Source organism: Mastomys coucha, unplaced genomic scaffold, assembly GCF_008632895.1.
Source record: "Mastomys coucha isolate ucsf_1 unplaced genomic scaffold, UCSF_Mcou_1 pScaffold23, whole genome shotgun sequence".
In the NCBI taxonomy this organism is placed as follows: domain Eukaryota; kingdom Metazoa; phylum Chordata; class Mammalia; order Rodentia; family Muridae; genus Mastomys; species Mastomys coucha.
In genome coordinates, this window is record NW_022196906.1 from 34,386,356 (window position 1) to 34,395,522 (window position 9,167).

The window sequence follows — 9,167 nt, forward strand, 5'->3', positions numbered from 1 at the left end:
CTCTCTTTGATGCCTTGGCACATGTGTCCCAGTTTCCAGTAAAGGTGAGGGATCAGGACTAGGGGATCTCAAGCAAGATTGTGATGTCGTCCAGTCTCCATTCTGGGGAGACAGTGCTAAAGGGCAAGATGGCTCTGTTTCTAAAAACAGCACTTAGAATGTAATAAAAAGAAACTCAGTGTGGGTCCTTGGAGGTTCTTGGCTTTAAACATGAAATCAGACAAAGTTTTGGAGAAAATAGTTTGTTCCAAGAGTTAGTTTTTCTATCACAACACAAAGCTTTTGGTAGGGAACATGGAGTTCCAGCTATGAAGATGTAATCAATTCCTTTGGGCCATACAAACCTGTTCCTAAGAGCTGTGTCTTTTGGAAGAGCAAGTGATGAGGAGTTAGGCCCACCTGTATATAGATTTTATTTATTTATTTCATGTATATGACAAGTACACTGTAGCTGTCTTCAGACACACCAGAAGAGGGCATCAGATCTCATTACAGATGGTTGTGAGCCACCATGTGGTTGCTGGGAATTGAACTCAGGACCTTTGGAAGAGCAGTCAGTGCTCTTAACCTCTGAGCCATCTCTCCAGCCCCCCACCTGTATATAAATCCTAGCTCAATATTTGTGGCTGTGGCTTGGCCAAAACACTTACTTCTCTAGGCCTACTGTATAACTCATAAAATTTTTTTTTTGAAAATTTCAAGTGTGTCTTAGGTAGGATTTTATTGCTGTGAAGAGACACCATGACCAAGACAACTCTTTATATATGAGACCATTTAATTGATGTTGGCTTACAGTTCCAAAGCTTCAGTCCATTATCACCGTGGCAGGAAACAAGGCAGTGTGCAGGCAGATGTGATGCTGAAGAAGGAGCTGAGGGTTCTAGATCTTGATCTGAATTCAGCAGAAGGCAACTGTGTGCCACACTGGGTGTAGTGCCTACTCCAATATGACCACACTTCCTAGTAGTGCCGTTCCCTGTGGCCAAGCATTCAAACACACGAGCCTCTGGAGACTATTCCTGTTTAAAACATCACAGTGTGCCATGAGAACTAAACACTTTATGGCTATTGAAATGTCACACACTTGAATCTTACACACCCAAAAATTATTTTAATTCTTCTTTAGTAACGATTACTACTTATTAGATAAAAGATAATACTCATTTAACAATGAAAAATTTGCATCAACCACATTAAACAACAAAATAGTAAACTATGAAGATAGAGAGGATGATTCGGTGGGCAATAGTGCTTGCTGCACAAGCTTGACCACCCAAGTTCAACCCCCAGTTTCCATACAAAGAGCCAGATGTGCTACTATGTATCTGTAATCCCTGTAGTGCAGATGGGAGATGGAAGGCAGCAACAGGAGAATCACTCAGAAGCTCACAGTCTGGCAAGCCTGGAGTATACACTGCAGCATCAGAAATAAGAGAGACTCTGCCTCAAAATGTGGAAGGTTAGCTGACTCCTGAGATATGTTCTCTGGCTTCCACAGATGTTGTATGACAACTCATACAACTCATCTGTGTGAGTTTGGGCACATGTGCATGAAAGACACATAATTTGTTCTAAGAAATATCATGGTTATTTAACACTCCTACATTTGCTATTTATTTAAACAGTTAATGGTTATTTTTGAATATATGTGCTAAAAATGTATATATGTATATATATACATATATTTACAACATTGGGTATCTATGTATCGAGGGCATATGTATAAATGTTATATATGTATATATGGTATATACATAAAACACAAAAACATGCATGTGTATCTGTCTACAAAATAAATAATTTTGTATATTGTATTAAGTAGTATTCTTAGCTTCATAATACTTGTTCTTGATATAATAGAATATTTACCCTAAAAATGTCAAAATCAAACACATTTTTTACCTGAAAATGGTAAATTAAGGATATGCATGTACGTGGTCTCCTGAGTATGTCTGAGTCTCTGAAGGAACACAAGTTAAGTCATAACAGCAGACTTACACCTAAACAGCCAATCCAGACACCGAAAGCCATCGTCTTCCTCGTGGGTTTAACTATTATAGACTGGCTGTAAATGTTTATTATAACTGCTACATGCCATATACCAGGGTAGGTGCTGGGCCTTCAGTGAGCCACAAAAGAGACAGGCTGTTCAAGTTTGCTTAAATCCCAGGCAGTAGAATAGCCAGAACAGATACAATAGACATTCTAGGCTTCCATTAGCTTTCTCAATAAACTGTAAGGTGGACATGAAGACTGGGAAAAAGGGAAATATTCTTATATTTTTGGTTGTGAGCCTAGCCTTTAACGGCTGAGCCATCTCTCAGCCCTATATTTTGGAAATATTCTTATGAGCAGAGAAGTTAAGCCTTGCCTGGAAGTCGCTCAGTCACTAAGGAGCAGAACAAGGACCTTGCTTATGATGTCTAAGGACACGTTCTCTGGATTTGTTCTGGCACCACAGCCTCTTTCACCATAGGGTTATTTTTCTTTGCCAGCATCTTCTCCTAGATCTTCTTTGCCCTTCCTCAATTCCAGGTAAGCACGAGCTGTTCTGGCTTTGAAGAAGAGGAGTGGCAGCTAGTCTGATGTAGGCCACAGCTGCCACGATCTAGTGGCACAGGTAAGAGCAGCAGGCTGGCCTTAGGCCTGGTGCTCACCTGGTACTGGGACTCTCTTGTCATTGTTCCCAGGTGGTTCACTGGTTGGAAATCTGGGCACAGTTGATTTTGTGGTGAATGATTTGATTCTGCAGTGTCTCTCTGGGTAGCTGGACTTCTTCCTCTTCCTCCTCCTTCTGCTCCTCCTCCTCTTCTTCTATCCTCCCTAACATGGTCACTCCTCAACATTACCTTCAATTCTTTCTCGTACTTCTGCTCAGAAAGATTTCCCATCCACCCACAACCTTTGCTGCTTCTATGAGTTCCTTTATCCTTATCCCAAAACCTTCCATTTTCTGTGTCCCCAGGCTCTGGTCTCTGACATCATGATCTTTTCAGCTATCATCTCCCAGAGCTTCTTCGGATCAGACAAGTTTGACAGGGTCTAGAGAGAAGGCCATGGGTGGTGAGGGTAAACTCTTTCTGAACTGTATCTTTCAATAGCTACTTAAATGTATGTAAACTACTCAACACCTTTTGAGGAAAACACCAGAGACTCTTACATGGATCTGTTTGCTGTGTTTGTCTGTCTGTTTAGTTTTATGGTGTGGGAACTGAATCCAAAGCCTTTTATGTGCTAAAAGAGCCAAATTCTGTATCTGGTGAACCACAGCCCTGTCTGTTTTGTTTTGTTGAATGATGTCTGGGGCTTATCCCTGCTTCTCACAGTTTTGGGCTCAGGGACACAAGGCTTGATACAGGCAAAGGTCACAGAGATCCAAGCAGGTGTGCCTTCTGATCTTACCAGCAGGTAATTACTCTGTGTTTTAGTAGCTGGACTTCCAGGGGCCCAGACAGTGAGTTTCCTTTAAAAAACAAAGGAATATAAACAAATGATGATCATGATCTCATTCTTAGAAACCCTTGTCTGGGTGTGAGGGTGAGATATGTCAGGTAACATAAATAAAGTCAGAAGAGCATCTGCTGAGAAATGCAAGTGCCGGGGGACTAAGAATCACATACTTCAGGGTCAGATGAGCCCAACAAGACACAGCTACTAAAATAAAAAACACACATCTGCTATCTATGTATGTATCTATATAGCCACCTATCTATGCAAATATCTATATCTATGTGTGTATGCATATATGTATGTATAAGTGATGTATGTATCTATCTATCCATAACATCCATCCATCCCCAGTTCCCTATCCCTTTGTAATTAAAATAGTAATAGAGAGATTACTGCTATGGTTTTTATTTCACTTCAGTAAGGTAGGAGACTTGTGATGTCAGATTATAGCCATGAAAACACATCAGAGAAATCATGTACCTTGCATAGGTCCCATGATTGGAGGAAAGGTGGGATCCCTAGGCAGGTGTGACCTTCTGGAATCACCACAACTACCCAAGGCCCTTGACCAGCAGTTATGAGGCAGAATGACGACAGTCCTTAATTCCAGTTCTGAGGAGTTTTTTGCCTTACAAGTGCCAAAGAACCACACTAGGAAATCACATTTCATGTTTTCCTGGTTCTTAGTAATGACAACACCAATTCATACGGCTCATGGGCAAACACCACCAAAATCAAAGCCACCCAGACCTGTGCAGTCCTTGTCAGGTTACATCTGTTTTCTGAAACAACATATATTGAACTTTATCTGGAAAGTAGAAGAAGTTTCTACTGCCAGTTGCTAGAGAGCTTCAGTTTCAGAGGTCTGGCTAGGGAAATCACAAAACCCTAAAGGTTGACAGGCTAGGTCCACAATAGCGTCAAGAGGGAAAATCGACACAGTGCAAAGATCATTGGCATCATTGTCCCAGAGTTCTTTGTGTCCTGGAGGACTTCAGTCATTCCTGGTTGCTCACAGCTTCCATTGATGGAGCTCATAGGTGGTCTCACCAAACACACTCTGTATTAAATGACACCCCTTTGGGCTCTAGGGGTGCAAAGAAGAGTGTTTCCATAGGCTGCTCTTTCCTTAGAAAGCAGTGAGATACAAAACATTCTTTCACACACTCGGCTACTCTGTGGATTCGACTCAGAAGCTCATAACTTTATTGTCAAATCTGCAGTGTCATAGTCAGGAGCCTGTGAAACAGACGGCGTCTCCCCCCGACTCCCACCCCCCCCAGAGCTTGACTGGGTCATTGACTTTAGACACAGCAGATCCTTAGAACTCCTTTGAAGTCTTGCTTACTGGCCTTGGTCTTCAGAATAAACACAAGATGCTGTTGTCTTCTATCTCATGCGTGGCACACATAGTGGCCAGGGGACTCAAGGTCAGCAGGGTGGCCAAGTTTGTTTCTCCTCATACACTCTTCCAAGGCCTCTTGGGCCTCCTCCAGAGCCCTGCTGTCTCTCTAGGTTGCAGAGGGTAGTGGCACAGGTAAGACTTTTTGGTTATGTATATAGCTTTCTTAGCTACCAAAGCCTTGGCCTTGTCTTTGGAGGAGCAGGAGAGTCCTTGTTCACCTTAGGTGCCATCTTGTTGAAAAAGTACGATACTGCAATAGTGATTTTAGCTTAGCCTAGACCTTAGTCTACACAAACGATGATAGCTTCCATAGAAACAAACAAACTACCTGTACAGGCACCATACAGTGCCAGCAAAATTACAATTGTTTTCTGCACTGTTTTAATGTCTCCCATTATTATTATTCCTGGTGTTCTGAGGTGGGGGGTGCTGCAGTCTTAGTATCAAAGAGACACTGGAAAAACTTGAATTTACAATGGCGGACCCATTCCTCTAAGCTGATCTAATAGAACAGACTCCTGGCTCAGAATTCTACAGGAGGTTACAGCTTCAGTCCCTGCCACTTTTCCAAAGCTTTTCTGTAGAAGAACTAAATTTAGGGTCACAAAGAGACCACCATTCCAACTGAAGAGTCTTAACAAGTCAATTCTTACTCCTGATCAAGAGAGTGTGCTCCTGAAGAGCAAGCACAAGCTGCGGATCTCTGCAGCGGAATCCACAAAGTCATACCATGTGACAGGTCTCACTTGAGAGGTTTATTAGGGGAGGGGGAGGAAGGGGCAAGGGGAAGAGAGGCTGCCTCTGGGTGGAGAAAAAGGGGAGGGAAGGAAGAGGAACAGGGTTTTATCAGGGGATGTAGGGTGTGCGCATGCACGCACACGTGAGCAAAGCGGGAGGACATGTGACAAGCGGCAACAGCAGAAATATGTCACCTCTACAGCTAGTGATGATGTGTCCCTCAGTTGCTGGGCCCCTTGAGCTTGCTGTGGAGCTGCCTGATAGCTAACACGAACTGCCTAAGACAGGACATGCACTTGGTTTTGAATTCTTAGGAAGATGAGGCATGCATCTTTTTCCCATTGACTGGAGCGTGAATTCGCAATCCTATTAGATTGGCTAATATGAGAAGAATAGGAAGTGTAGGAAAGGGAAAATGACTCTCTGTTCCAAGGAGGAAAAGCTTCCAGCCATCAAACTCCTAGAACAGTGTAGTGGACTTTTGAGTAAACAAAGCTTTCACTGAGTGGGGTGGATTAAAACATTTTCAAGTCTTACAAGGTGGAGGACACCAAAAGGCTTTAACTCTTTGTCCTAAATATAAGTTTTAATAGTATTTGACAGGAAAGACTTATGTTTGATGTTTCTTAGAGGGGTGACACCAAAGGCCACCTCCTCGAGTTCCATCACCTGAACTGGTCAAGATAACAACCCTGACACCTCGTGTAATGCCCTCATGGTTCAGAACCATGTGGAGTCACCTTAGGGGACAACAAGCCATTTTTCTGTTGCCTGTGGAAGAATCCAGACTCGGAGTCTCCGGAAGGCAAAGGCTCTGCTTTCTGGAAGGCTCTATTCCCAGAGTCCAGTCCAAACCTTGAAATACCAGTGTCCCTTCAACACGCATTACATATGACAACACACCTGCATGTCTAATTTCAAAAGCTGAGAAGGAGGCACTGGCATCAGCTTACTTAACTTCCTGTCATTCTGGGGGCTCTGGTCTATCCCAACCTGTGTGCAAAAGATTGTAAACCAGCCAGTCATGTTGGCAACTACCCACATGTAACAGACAGGACTGATAACTGGTGGTGTAGAAAACAGGTTCTTACTGCCCTCTGCTGGCCAGGATGACCCCAGATATCTCTGCACCAATGGTTCTTCCAGAGTTCAGTTTGAGCACCTCAGAGCTAAATGCTGATTTCACAGGCTATGCCCTTTTCCAGACAATTCTTCTGGGTCTGCAGGCCAGAAGGATGGCACCCTATTCCTAAAGTCCCCAGAGGGTGCTTGTCACCTCCTTTTCTGATAGTAGATTAGTATGTTAAGAAGCTAAAAAAGACACTTTTAAAGTCAATGTGGATATCTTTCCAGTGACAGATCTGTACTTTCAATAGCTTCAAGAGATGGAGGGAGAGACTATTTAAATAAAATAATAATTTGTAGTCTGGAATGTTTATATGTCCAATGGCTTGGGATTTTCAGGTCAGGTCACTTACTGAGCACAAAAGACACCCTGAAGTGTCACATTGTTGGCATTTTATGGATATATCTCCACAGCATAGAGTTAAAAGATCAGGACACAAACCAGTAATTAAAAAAAAAAAACTATGGGGAGGGGGGAGAAGTTTTTTTAATGAAACAAAACAAAAAAACTATAACTCTCCTCCTGTGTGTGTAGTATATTTCTTGATATGTTGAGAGAAGGAGGGACATTACAACAGGAAGCTTCAATATAGAGACATTACAAGTTTAATCCCATAGTTGACTCTAGCATCAGGACCAGTGTCTACCATATCAGTATATACATAATTAATGAATGAGTTGAGGCTTAAGAAAAACATACTTTTTATGGGAAATATTAGTGTATTTCCATAACATGATAAGATATGGTGTTTACTTTGGAGAGAAATCATCTCTTCCATTGAAAACTCTCTGAGGGATGTCGAGTTCTTACTCACCTTAAATGTTAGGGAGCCAAGGGCCTAGACAGAGCTTATTAACTCAGTGTTCTGGTTCTAATCATTCACTCCACATACAGGAAAATAAGGCTCACTCAGAGAGACTAAGCTCACAGTTACCCAACCGCACAGGCTGCAGAAAGACCAAATCTTTATTCCTACAACTTTATGTTTATTACATTTCTTTCTGCATGTGTGTATTTGCATGTGTAGGTCAGGCTGAACCCATGTGCTCAGACGTGATGGCAGGCCTTTGCCTGCTGGACCATCTCATCATCTTTATCCCTAAGACTTTCTACAGAGCTACACTATTCAGTGTCCGACTGCGAACCTTTATCTAAAACACAACACAACCAGTATACATCCTGATGCTAATGGACACACACACACACACACACACACACACACACACACACACACACTTATGCACATCGCCCAAGGAATTTAGTAAAAAACTCACTTTCCCATGCAATCTATCCTGGCCTGTTGTGTATGCTATTATTTTGTTTCTATGATATTCTGGTCACAATGTGGTAAATCGATTTTGCAATCATGAGTTGTTTTTTTTTAAGCTACACTATAGTTTCTTGCTTATAATACAATCTATCTCTGTACAAAAGAGTCTTCCAGAGTCTTCTGACAGTGAGGAAAGACTTGGATGATCAGCCTCTTGAAGTCTCTTAGCACCAAGATACTGGTGTAGGCAATATCCGCTATTATAAAGTTTCATTTTGCTCCTAAGAGTCCTGTCCATGCCACCACCCTTGCCAGAGTAACCACAACAGTGTGCTTCAGAGACCAGAGTCACCATCTCTGTCCTTGGGGCTCTGAATCAAGTGGGTTGGGCTTTTCATCCCTGTGCAAAATAGCATGTTCTTATCTCCCACTGGCCTTTCTCCCTTAGATCAAAAACTCTTTCAGGGAAGAGAGCAAGGACAGCTGCAAGAAGAGCAGAGAAGGGACAGGAAGAGAAGGAGGGAGGTCCAAGGCCATCTGTCATGAGAGTGAAGGGATCAAAGGGCTCCAAAGGTGCTAGCCTGTCTGTCTGTCTGTGTGTCTCTCTCTCCCTCTCTCTCTCTCTCTCTCTCTCTCTCTCTCTCTCTCTCTCTCTCTCTCTCTCTCTCTCTCTCACACACACACACACACACACACACACACACAGAGAGAGAGAGAGAGAGAGAGAGAGAGCATTTAGAAGACTATAATACATTTTCCTCTTTTCTTACCACATCGCCATTTCCACTATTATCTCTTACCCTGACTTCTTCTGTTAAGCTCTGCCCCTCCCCCACATTAATGCAGTGGAGACGGGGTTTTTCGACTAGTGTTCATCTAGATGAGTGGCTGGGGTTTTTCGACTAGTGTTCATCTAGATGAGTGGTTGGAGCTTTCAACCCGGAGTTGAGTTCCTACTGTCCTGCTGAGAACAGGGCAGAACTTGGCAGGAGGGTGCATTGTGGTGGCCAGAGTTGAACAACACATCAACGGAGGCACATTCCCCCTTCCTCCCTGACACCAAGCAAAGCATCCACATTGGCTCCATATTGGAGCAGTCCGGATGATACAGGCTCTCCATCCCTCACCAATGAGTCTAGCCAGGCTGCAAGAAAGAGAAGTGAAGACAAAGAGCTGGG